The sequence below is a fragment of the Ursus arctos genome, unplaced genomic scaffold, assembly GCF_023065955.2.
Source record: "Ursus arctos isolate Adak ecotype North America unplaced genomic scaffold, UrsArc2.0 scaffold_3, whole genome shotgun sequence".
NCBI lineage: Eukaryota > Metazoa > Chordata > Mammalia > Carnivora > Ursidae > Ursus > Ursus arctos.
In genome coordinates this window covers 61,756,235-61,769,133 of record NW_026622985.1, presented here as the reverse complement: position 1 = coordinate 61,769,133, position 12,899 = coordinate 61,756,235, and the positions used below count along the sequence as shown (strand labels likewise).

The 12,899-nt window shown below is 41.5% G+C and overlaps 1 long non-coding RNA gene across 1 annotated transcript in view; it reads left to right on the top strand.

Annotated features, from left to right (window-relative positions):
- Positions 1 to 8,158, top strand: part of LOC113266467 (uncharacterized) — a 34,571-nt gene extending 26,413 nt beyond the window's left edge. Inside the window, exons 7-8 of the long non-coding RNA XR_007188109.2 lie at positions 488 to 693; positions 2,466 to 8,158. This is a non-coding gene — a long non-coding RNA (uncharacterized LOC113266467). The remainder of the gene's footprint in view (positions 1 to 487; positions 694 to 2,465) is intronic.
- The last annotated feature ends 4,741 nt before the right edge of the window (positions 8,159 to 12,899 follow it).

Sequence of the window (12,899 nt, the reverse complement as noted above, 5' to 3'; positions counted from 1 at the left end):
ATTGTTTAGGGACTCAGTTCCTTGCTTGACTGTTCCATCATCCCCTGGGGTGTTGCCCTTGTCTGTGTGACCCAGGCAGGTTCCACATTCCAGCTTCAGGGAAGAGGATGGCAGACTAGAGAGCTGGGTACTGAATGTTTGAAGGCCCACACCTGGAAGCGGCTCCAACACACTTCATTCTTGCTGTCAATGAGCAAGAATTGAGTCACTGGCCACGGCTAGCTTCAGGAAACTTCAGAAAATGTAGTCACTAGCTGTGCAGGCCACTCTGCAGCTAATCTTTGTTGCTGGGGAGATTTGGGCCTAATTGCAAAGGGCTAAGATAAAAAGATGGGAACTTCTGTAGGCAAAGAGAATCACTACAGAGCTGAGGACTAGCACGCAGGAGGCAGATTTCAGCCTGATGTAAGGATGAAGCCTTCCACAACCGGAGCTGACCAAAAGTTAAATGATCGATTTAATGATGAAGTCGGTTTCTCTTCATCAGAGATATCTGAGCAGATGCTGCAGAGCCACTATCCAGATGTCTCAGAGACCAATGAGGAGAGAGAGGGCTGGACTGGACCTTCCCTAGAGGACCCCCGCCATGTCTAAGACCTGGACTCCGTTCGTACTAAATCTCCGTCTCACAGCAGTGGTGTGATGTGGGTGCATTGAGCAGTCTGCTCCTGAGCCATGGAGACCGTTGTGACGGTGAGCCAAACTGAGGTGGTGCCGGTGGGGACAAAGAGAGCAGTGGTGTGAGGTAGAGGAAGAATTACCAGGACTTAGTGTCTGATGGGTTTGGCGACAGGTGTAGGAAAACCAGAAAGGTTAATGATGACCCCAAGTTTTCCAGTCTGCATAACCACAGAGATGGCACCCAGCCACTCACAGAGATATGCAAGAGTAAAGCAGGATATGAAGGGAAGGTGTCTTTGAAGTCCCTGTGGGGTGTCTATCAGGCAGCTGAAAATGTATATATGGAATTGGTAAAGGGACCGAGGTTGGAGGCTTAGATTTGAGAATTATCTAAATACATAATTTTAAAAATAGGAATTGTCAAGATCTCAAGAAAGAAAGTAAGGAGCAGAGGTAGTTAACCTGGCATTTCCAGAATTTATAGGGCCCACGAATGGGGGTGTGTGTGTGTTTATTACATTCTCAAAACAACCTGTGACTCTTTAAAAAATGTCAAGAATTACAGCTGTAGAAAGAGAATATTCTGTCAGAAAGAACAGAAGAATTTGGAGAAATCATTATTCACAAGTGCCAGAGGGAAAATTCATTCCAGAAAGTGGATGTTTGGCGATTTCAGATGCTACAGAGATGTCCCATAGAGGATGAGAATTGAGGAATGGCTTTTGGATTGGACAACTGATGACCTTTAAAGAAAGGTCTCCCATCTTAGTAGGTGGGAGAGGGTGCAATTCAGATCTCAAAGTGTGGAGAAATGAGTGGGAGGTGAGGACTGAGAGGCAAGGGGCATGGGCACCCCTCATAAGAAATGTATTTATGAGAGGAAGTGATGGCCAGATACTTAAAGAGTGGCTGATTATATTTTACTTTTTGGAAGACAGGTAAGTCGGCAAGGAGGGGAAAAAACATAGAAGGGGAGAGCAAGAGTGGAGGTTTCAGGAATGGTTCTTAGAGGAAGTGGGCACAGCCCAGACTGAAGATACAGCGAGTGGTGAGTGGGAGGTGGTTGGGAGGGGGCTCAGTTTGGGCAAGGAGAGACAAAAAGGGGTAGGCATATTGAAATAAAGGGGTGGGAAGCAAAGGAAGCTTAAGAAAAATGGCCTTTACAACACCTGCTAAGAGTGGGGGATCAAGGGGCCAAGACAGTGTGTCTGGGACTTGCTGGTGTGAGGATGAAATGAAGTCTTAAACATTATGGTCTGCAGAGCTGCTGCAGGGTCAGGCTGTGACCTGGGCTCCCTTTTGCCCCCACCGGGCCTCGCACAAGTGCTGCGCGCTCACTGGCAGGGGCGGGTGCCGCTGGCCATTTCCTGCCACCTTGCTGCTAAGGCGTCGCTTTGGCCCAGGCGTTCATGTGGCCGCCACCCCAGTTCCATGCCTCTGCCCATGATGTGATTAAATGAGACCTGTGCCTTTAAGGAGTGCCCCTTTCCTCGGCCCTTCCCCCTCCAATTACAGCACTAATTTCAGTAATGGAGCATTAATAGAGTAATGGGCTAGTGAGGCTGGCCTGAAGGAACTGTGGAGCTCAGCACAAATTGAGTAAATAAACCATATATTAGATTTCTAAACAATACTTTTAGTCTAGTCTCCAGGGAAAGAGAGTCGTCAAGACTTACTTAAGTCATCCCTGCAAAGTGTATGTAAAAGAAGCCTCCTTGCAAAGCCCGGTTGTTTGTAGAAGCCGGAAATCTCGCTCTCTCTTCCAGGGATTGGAGAGATAAGATAGCTGCTCTTCCCACACGTTCCCTTTTCTCATGATTTTCCCATTTCTCTTCCTTTGACAGATGCGCCAGAGGTGAGAATCCCCAAGGATGCCTCCCTCCTGGGGACCCTGGCAAATGGCGGGCACTGCACATCTGCCAGGGGAAGGTAACCCAAGGCAGGTGGTGCTGACAGATGGAAGTAGAGGAAGGGCAGGCACAAGAGTGAAGAGGAACTTGGGGGGAAAGAAAGGACATTATTAGCAGACGACCTTCTGATGGGAGAACAACCTTGTATTGCCGCTACTTGGCAATGTCTTAGTAGACATCCCTTTCAGAAGATGAAAGCATTATAACATGCTGCAATGAGGATTTCCATCTATGTCGCTTTAATGGATAATGGAAAGAGCAAAGGTCTGAGTGTCAGAAGACCAAGGAGGTGGTCTCAGCTCTATTAACTACTAGCTGTAGGAATCTGGACAAAATAGTATTACCTCTCTGTGCCTCAGTTTCCTTGTCTGTAAGATGGGAAGAGCGGTGTCTTTCTGCTTGCTTTCCAGGGAGTGATGAGGGACAGAGGGGATTACATGTTAGTTGGGCGGAGGCCCTGCCTCCTGTAGCTGGGCACACTGCATCCTCTGTGTTTCTGCTTTCATGAGGCCCAACTCTAGCCTCTGAGGGCAAGGAGAGGGTGATTCTGGGAGGTCTGAGTGGTGGTAGGAAGTCCATAGATTAGTTTCGTCATGGATGTTGATGTATTGATCACTTGCTCCACATCCATGATGGTGACAATTTGAAGCTGTGGAATAGGATTATAGGATTTCAGCATTGTTGTTAAAATCTGCCCTTTGTTTGCTCCTATTGCTTAAGCAAATCCTGACTGTGTGTTGAGAGCATAGGGTGGAGTGCCTGAAAAGAGCTCTCTCTCCTTTGCAAAGATCCTGCCGACTTCAGTAGGGCTGATTCATAGAGTGACTTATGGTGGAGAGTCCCTAGGGTAAGGCATTGATTGCCAATGGCTGTTCTGCTAAACCTTCCAAATGTTCTAGATGTTCTACTTGCAAGATATCAACTACTGAAGGTAAGTTCCTCATGAAGATTTTGTCTACATGGAATGAGGGTGAGAAGGCAGAAAGCAGTGGGAAAGAGGCAAGGTGGGTTTGGTAACTTCTCAGTCTTACTGATTAAGAGCTTGCATTCCCCCAATCTTCCCTGAAGCTCTTTGTCACCTGCAGGCATAGACTTAAGTTACTAGAGGGTGGATATCAAACTATTTCCTCCTTGGTGACTGGTTTAGATGGGGCTCCTAGCAGACTGGCCTCAGAGAATCTCAGACCACAATCACACCCCTGGAAGAAGATGCTTTCCTACCTATATGACTTTCGAAAAAACACCCAAATCTGTATGCTATTTTCATCCTTTACAAAACAGTGCAACCTGAAGGTATTCACTCTAATTGTGTACCTACTGAGTACCAGTTCATCTGAAATAGCAAATACACACAGTAAATTACAAACAATATCTATCATATAGTGACTTTGGAGTTTTATTATTTTACCCAAATTTGCTCCAGTAGAATCAGAACGTCTGGTTCATCCAACCTAGAAAGTGATATGCTATGTAAGTCAAAGTGTGTAACATTGGCAGTGAGAGTTTTCATCAACTCTTTTAGAACTTTTGGGACAGGATGCATAAGGCGTCCTAGCAGAGACAACTTACATTCAAATTCTGAGAAGTCTATGCTTTAGGAGAGAGGGAAAACACATTTCTAGCTATGCCCTCTGGCTCAGTCTGACTATTACTATTACTTATTCACTTGCTATCCTACCAAAATATTTTAAAGCAAATCCCAGCTTTCATATTATTATGTACACATTTCAGTATTTAGTTGTACAGAGGACTATTTTTCAAGCATAATCACATTATCACCTCTAAAAATTATTACAATAATTCCTTAATATCTTTTGATATCTACTTATTTCTCCTCTCCTTCTCTCCACCCTATACCCCACCATATGTAGTTTATTCTTACCAGGATCCAAATAAGGTCCTAAAAGAGGCAAAAGTCTAGCAAAGGAGAAAGTGGGCATGAGGAAGAGGTTACAACATGGTTGCTCCAGCAGTTGGGTCAATGTTTTAATTTAATTGATGGCTGCTGTCCCACTAGGGCCCACAACAGTGTCAGAATGGCATTTGTTGAGCCTGGCAGAGACAAACGATGCCTATGTGTACTCCTTAGCCTCAGAAACCAGCACTTTTTCCTTTAATGCTCCTTTGATGTGTTACAAGATCCTAATTAGGGTAGTTCAATAAATCAGTCCCTTGGGCACTGACACTTCAACACAGGCCTAATTTGCTAAACACTGGTAGACATTAACCAGTTGTTGGAAATTTGCTGTGACAATCCTCAAAGACTCATATAGGGATCCTAGTCCCACCCAAGGCCTTGATTCCAGATTCTGCTCCCAAAGGTTGATCTCAGATAGTCCGTGACTAATAATACTTCCCCCAGTCTTTTAGTGGATTAAGCTGTTGTTTGCCTAAGGCTCCAGGATAGACGGAGATATGTAAGTGTTAAGTGGTGGCCTCATGGCTCCAAGTTTCCTGTGGTTACTGCCCAGCCTTCAGGATTAATTTGGAGCCTATCTCTGTAGAGAGTCAACTGTCCTGTGCAATCCTCATTCATAACTTCCTGCTACATCTGGCAAGACGCCAGAACACTCATTCTTCGTCTACTAGGCTGGAAGGGAAAAAAAGAGGGGGTGGAGAATTACAGAGGAAGGAAGGGAATTAGGGATGCCTTATCTTCAGAGAGTTCATCCATTCTTTCTCGGCATAGGATAAGAATTGCAAGCCGGCCCTATTGGCGTCCTATGTATCCAGCCTGGGATTGCACAGGAAGGATGTGACACGTTTGGGGAAGAGACACTCCCACCTGATACGGGTTTTGGAACTAGCACCTGGGAAAGCCAAATGATAAGACCAACATTTTTTTGAGCCTTTTCTAAATGCCACGTCCTGTGCTTAACGTCTTTAAAGGCCATATTTTATTTAAATGTCCCTGCAGCCCTATGGATTTCTTTGGGTAGAAACTGTTATTTACATTTTAAAAAGGATGAAATTGAGACCAAAAAGGTTAAGCCCCTTGCCCATGATTTGGTCAGCAAGGCGCTGACATAGTGTGCCCCCAAACCACTATGCTGTGTGGGGTGATGCAGGTTGGGGGAGTATTTTCCACCTGTCCAGGGCAGCTGCAGGTGTGATGGTTCTCTCGAGGTCAAACCCACTGCTGTGGTGGACAATGGGTCATGCACAAGCCCCAGTGGGCCAGTTATGGGACTGACTTCACAAAGTCCAGTGAAATAAAGTGAGATGGAATGAAGTTATTGTTACAGAGGGAAAAGCCTGGAACTGCTCTAATTGCTGTTTAAAAGTAGATTATTTGCAAACTTCAGAACTCTTACTTGTATTAGCCACATAGGACCTGCATTCCATCTCATGCCTGATTCTCAATACCTGTGGGTCTGTTCCCTGTGGGTTCTTCATCGTGCCTCATGTGTACAGTGGTCAGCTTTGTTCTGTGATGTTAGGGGTCGCTTTGACTTTGGTCCCTGCCATACACACCTCTTGGGGACTTGATTATATACCAAGCCCTATGCTGGCTTACAAGACTGAGAAAAATAGGTGGCAGTTCCTGCCATTGACGTGAGCCCTGCTGAGGAAACAGTGAGCATAGACTGTGCTTAAGAGCAAGGGCCTGGGTCAGACTGTCCAAGTTAGGCCCCCAGCTCCATCAAATATCTTAACCTCATTGAGCCTTGGTTTTCTCATCTATAAAATGGGGACAATAATGACATACTTTATAGAAAAACTTGACCCAGTCCCCAGTGTGTAGAGAGCTCAAACAGATATCAACTGTTATTGTTTCCTGACATCTTGGGTTTCCCCTCTTTTTATGACAGCTGGGGTTTCCTGGGCTAGCAGCCCAGGCTCTCCAATCTGTATTTGGTTGCTGACTCCACACCAACATGATCTCAGTTTTAAACTGGCCCAGGTTTCAAGCCCGGGGAGTGGCTTATGCCCACAGGAGTTCCCAGATGGGACAGCCGGCCTGGGTGCTCTCTCTTGGGCCCTGTCTCCTGCCCAGCCTCATCAAGCACCACAGTGTCCCCACCTCAAGTACTGTATTTGCGATTTTCTCCAGGATTGGTGACATAATTTTATATCAGCTACAATATTTTTGCTCTTTTATTTCCCCATTTCAAAAGAGAACAATCACTTTTTTCTTTTAACTTGAGTGTTAGAGAACTGGACAGAATGCCTACTTTACATACTAACTTGATAACACCAGACTTTAATGATATTTGCCTCTGTATGAAGAACACAGTCTGCAGTAAATTGGTCTCCCTTCTGCCATCCTCACAAGCTTTGCTTACTCATGCCTCTGTGCCTCTGTTGGCCCTTCCCCTATCCTGGACTACTTTCCTATGTTCAGATTTTTTTCATCCTGCAACACATCTCAAGGTTTTATTCCCACCATGAAGCTGTGTAGCCTTCAGCTCTAGCTTGATTTCTTTCCTCCCCAAACAAGTGAAGCACTCATTGTTTACCTGCAATTCGGCACTTTTCACACACTTTCTTATACTCAGATTATTCAATAAAAATTCAGCAAGCCTCCTATATTTTCACATATTTTACCTCTTTTAATCCTTTCAACAATCCTGAGAATAGATAGTTAATATCCCCACAAATATATGCAAAAATTGAAGTTAGATTCCAGTAGCTTAAAAAACTTGTCCATTAAGAAAATGAGAAGACACGCCACAGACTGGGAGAAAATATTTGCACGTCATCTATCTGACGTGGAATTTGTATCCAGAGTATGTAAGCAACTCTTACATCTCAACAGTAAGAAGATAAATAACCCAATTAAAAATAGGCCAGATTTGAATAGACATTTTGCCCAAGAAGATATGTGAATGGCTATTCAGCACCTGAAGATACGCTTAACATCATTAGCCATTAGGAAAATACAAATCAAAACCACAATGAGCTGCCATGCCCACCTACTGGGAGGGCTAGAACCGAAAAGACAGATAATAACAAGTATTGATGGGGATGCGAAGAAACTGGAACTCTCATGCATGGCTGACGGGGATGTAAAATGCTACAACCACTTTGGATGAGTTTGGCAGTGTCTTGAAAAGTTAAACGGATACTTAAATCACAAAAATCTATGCCCAGGTATCTCCCTGAGAGAAATGAAAACCTGTATCTATGCAAAGATTTATATGTGAATGTTCATAGAAGCATTATTCATAATAGGCCCAATCCAAACATCCATTGGCTGGTGAGTGAATGAACAAAACATGGAAATCCATAAGGCAGAATTCAATTTGGCAATCAAAAGGAATGAATACATGCTAATACATGCTACAATGAGGGTGGAGCTCAAAGACGTTATGCCAAGAAAAAGAAGTCATGTTGAAATGAGCAGATATTGTATGATTCCATGTATATGAAATTTCTAGAGAAGCAAATCTATAGAAACAGAAAACAGGTCAGTGTTCATCTGGGGCTGCGGTGAAAATGAGGATTGACTGAAAGTGATCATAAGGGAACTTCTGGGGGTGATGAAAATGTTCTAAGATTGAGCTGAAGTGATATTTGCACAGCTCTATAAATTCACTAAAAATAATTTTATTGAACCCTTTATTTACAATGGGTAATTGTATATAAATTATACCTCAGTAATGATGTTTAAAAAAAAAAAGAAATCCTTGTCCATGATTGCACAAGTAGTGGAGTAGGGGTTTGGTTGTGCCCTTCCTGCGGGCTCTTCTAGCTAGCCTTTGTGTTTGTTCTTGCATGTGGCTTGTCTCCTCGGGAGAAAGACAACTCTCTGAGAACAGGAGCATGCCTTTACATCTTTGGGACTGCCTCACCGTGTTCTCAACAAATATGTGGAACTGAGTTGATAGCACAGCATATTATAATGGGATTATTCTGTAGCAGAAGGAACAACGTAGGGCTGCTGTTTCTCCAAATGCTGCTCAGAGTGTTGAGACATGAGGGGTAGATAGTCCATCAAAGGCATGCCGCCTGGAGAACAATGTAGTGACAGGGCTGGCTGACAACGGGAGACAAAGAGCTGTGCTGTTGAACACTGCCCAGAGCAACCTGTCTCTTCCTGCTCAGCCCAGCAGACTGTTAAAAGGACCACAAAAGGCTGCTGGGGAGATGACAAGAGCTTAAGAATTTGCTGAATGTGTTACCCTTGATAGTAAGAGTAAACCCGAATGACCTTCCCGGGACACAGAGTAGAGATTATTAGCATATAGGCCAGACCTGAGTCTAGGCAGGGAGGTGGAGGTACATGTTTGAAGACAGTGCAGTGGGCTCACACATATTTGATCCACTCAATAGAGTTAATGACTTTGTTGGAAAGCAATATTAATTTTTTTTCACAATTTAGAAAGGTATTATCAGGAAAAATTGTTCAGACTTGAAAATGTACAAAACAGACTACTATGTGGCCTTTCAGTGGGTTGGTGGGCATTATCTAACGTACCCTATAGGGTGTGCACTTTTCACTGGCTTTTTATTGATTAGGCTACTTTACAACCACCAGGGTAGCAGTTAACATGTGGAAAACTTGATAATAATGCAAATGATTCTTGTTCATAGCAAAGCAAATGAATTTCATCCAGTAGATATAGAAAAGATAGCCCCAAACATTACATTTTATTGCTCTTTCAGGTATTAACCAGTTTTGCATCTATTATTAAATTTATGTGATGTTCTTGACTGTCTATAGATACCTCTGTTCTTCAGATTCTCCATTGAAACAGTCTTAACGTCTTCTGGATTCTCCCATTAATGAGTCATCTTTGACACATATTCCTTTTATATTTGCACAAAGTTATGTTTTTAACTTTTTTGATGGTTATACTTTAGTAGTGTGCATAGACACAATTCAGATTCACAGTCAAAAATTGTAGACTGGCATCTGATGAGATAATTGAAGGAGTTCCCCCCCAACTCTACCCTATCCCCCCACCTGCCTTTAATCCTGAAACTCCCTTGTTTCTTCTCTGTCAGGCCAGCAGCCACCATTCACTCCACCAGAAAGCTCTCTCTAACCTTTAGACTAGGTTAGATGTCTTTGTTCTGTTCGGTCACAAGAATTTCTGGACTTGTTTTCTCAGAAAACCATTATGAGATACTCTGAAAAGAAGTAAAAAACGTAGCTGCGTACTACTTAGAAAAATAACAGTAAGAGTATTACCTCTCAGGGGCACCTGGATGGCTCAGTTGGTTGAGTAAACTCTTGATTTTGATTCAGGTCATGATCTCAGGGTCGTGAGACCAAGCCCAACGTTGGGCTCCACACTGGGCATGGAGCCTGCTTAAGATTCTCTCTAGAGCTCTCTCCCTCTGTCCCCTCCCCTGCCCCTGCTCACACGCACACTCTCTCTCTCTCTCTCAAAAAAAAGACTATTATTATCTCTTAAAGTCTAGGACAGTTATTTGCTATCTTCCTTGTGAAAGGGATTTGATACCTTACCCACCCCACCCCACCCCACCCCACCCCCACCACTTGACTTTGCTAGGCCCTTAGAATGTAAATGGTAGTAACCTATGTCTTGTCCAAGCAGAAGCTTTAAGAGCCCATGTGTGCCTCAGCCACTGCTCTTTTCCTTCTGCCAGGAGGAAAGTATGTCCCAGATGGTTTTTTCAGCTTGCATTTCAGAATGAAGACATTGACTAGAGCTGCAGCCAGCATGCAAAGGACATGTAATGTGAAAGAGAATAAACCCTAAGATGTTTAAACCAATGAGATTTGGGGATTATTTTTTCCTGCAGCATAACTCAGCAAAAACTAATACAGCTACACTGAAGTAGTCTCAAGTGCGCTTATTATTAAAAACAACAATAAGAATAACCTAAGCATTTAGCTCAATCCAGAAAGAGAAATATAAGGGAAGCAGGAGGAAGGTAGCATAAAGTTTAAAGCAAAATTAATTAATTAGAAAAGTAGAGAAATGATAATACATTCAAAAATCCATTCTTTCAATAGGACCAGTTATGTAGGCAAATTCCTCACAAATGTAATTCAAAACAAAAGGAGAGAAAAAAGAGAACCCCTAAAATAAAAAATCCAATATAAAATATCAATAACAAGAAGTGAGTTTGGGCAAAGTACAAAAGAGATTATGAAAACTTTTAAGAAAATACAATGTATGTCTCTATGTTGATAAATTTCAAAATCCTGATTAAATTAATTTAAAAAATGAAAACACAAACGATCAAGTTGGTGTAAAACAAGTTAAGAATCTACATAGAACAAAAAGCATGGAAAAGACAGAAAACATTGTTGAAGACCTACTGTTAAAGTACTGGATTCAGGACAATTTATTGGCAAGTGCTTTTGTATTTTTATTTATTTATTTATTTATTTATTTATTTATTTATTTATTTATTTTAGAGAGAGAGAGCGAGTGAGAGCAGGGAGAAGGCAGAGGGAGAGGGAGAAGGAGAGGGACAAGGAGAGGAGCAGACTTCCCACTGAGCCGGGAGACCCACAAGGTCTCCACTTGATCCCAGGACCATGGGATCATGACCTGAGCCAAAACCAAGAGTTGGACGCTTAACTGACCCAGTCACCTGGGCACTCTTTGTTCGTATTTTCAAGGAACACATAGTTCCTGTGCTATTAAAACTATTAAGAGGGAGGGAAATAAAAGCCTCACAATTTATTTTAGAAAAGTAGTATAACCCTGACACCAAAGTTGACATATTAGAACCTCAAAAAGAGACTATAGACTAAATGTATAACTATATAAATGTAATAATCCTATATGAAATGTTAGCAAATCAAAACGAGCTATTTTTTTAAAAAATATGCTATGTCCGAGTGAGTTTATTTTGGAAATATAAGAAAGATATAATTTTAGGATATTTAATAATATAATTAATTGTATTACCAGAACAAGGAAAAATATTAGTGCTCAAATAGCAAAATACCAAAAGTCTTGGTGTCAAAAACATTTTATAAAATCTGAAATCTATTCCTGATTTTTCAAAAATCCTCTTAAAGGGAAATTAAAAAATTTTAACTTAAGTAAGCATCCTGAAATTAATATCTTGAAAATAATAGCATAAAAATAAGAAGAATTTCCATTCAAGTCAGAAAACAAGATAAAGATGCCTACTGTCATATAATAAAAAATTATTATAAAAAAAAGATGCCTACTGTAACCATTATTATTAAGCATTTTTCTGGAATTTAAAGAAAGGCAGTAAGGTAAGAAAATTAAATGAGAGGCATAAACACTGGTAGAGAGGAAAAGGTATTTTTTGCAGAAGATAATCACCTACCTGGAAAAACTAAGAAAAATCAATATGCTGTAGAGTAAAATAGGTCCATATGATTTTAAAACAGAAAAAAGTATGGGGCACCTGGGTGGCTCCGTCAGTTAAGCATCTGCTCAGGTCATGATCCCAGGGTCCTGGGATCCAGCCCCATGTCAGGCTCCCTGCTCAGTGGGGAGTCTCCTCCTCCCTCTCCCTCTGCCCCTCCCCCTGCTCCTGCTTGCTCTCTCTCTCAAATAAATAAATAAAATCTTAAAAAAAAAGAACCAAAAAAATGAAAGAGTCAGGAAAGGTGTGTACAAACACACACATGTACACACACACACACAGTCTAGGTGTATGTAATATCTTGACACAAAGAGAGAAAACATGAAGGAAAACGTTGATTAATTTGATTTTAATAAAACGTCTTACATAGCAGAGAACACGATAAATAAAACTGGCAGGCACATGATAAACTGAGAAAAATATTTGAAACCCATCTTAAGTATTAATTCCTTTGATAAAGTACACTTGCAAATTTTTAGACACTTTCCTTCATTCAACAAATATTGACCGAGCACTTATTCTTTGCCAGGCACTGTTGTAGGTGCTTGGAAAACTCAAATGAACAAGCAAACACAGTTCCCTGCTATGACAGAGCTTACCTCCTCAGATAATTTATTTTTAAAAATGCAAATACTGATAAAACATGAAAAGATCTTCACTTCTATTAGCAATTACAGAAATATGAATAAAATGTTTTAATTTTTCACTCTTTACATCAGTAGAGATGTTAAAAAATTGGTTATATTCAATGTTGTCAAGAGTATGGGAAACATGTACTCTCATATGCTTCTGAGAGGAGTATAAATTGGTAGAAACTTTCCGGAAGGCTATTTGGCAATCTTAACAAGGATGACTAGCAATTCTCCCTCTAGGAAGTTATACCAAGTGAATAAAGAGATAAATGCAAACACAACTTAACTACAAAGATATTTATTGCAGAGCTATTTACAAGAGTAGAAAAGTTGGAAACAATCTACTTTGGTATACACACACAATGGGCTGACCCATAAGAAAAATATGTAATAGTACAGAAATATTGTCAAGTGAAAATGCAAGTTATAGTATATACTGAATGGTTCAATTTTAAATGAAAGA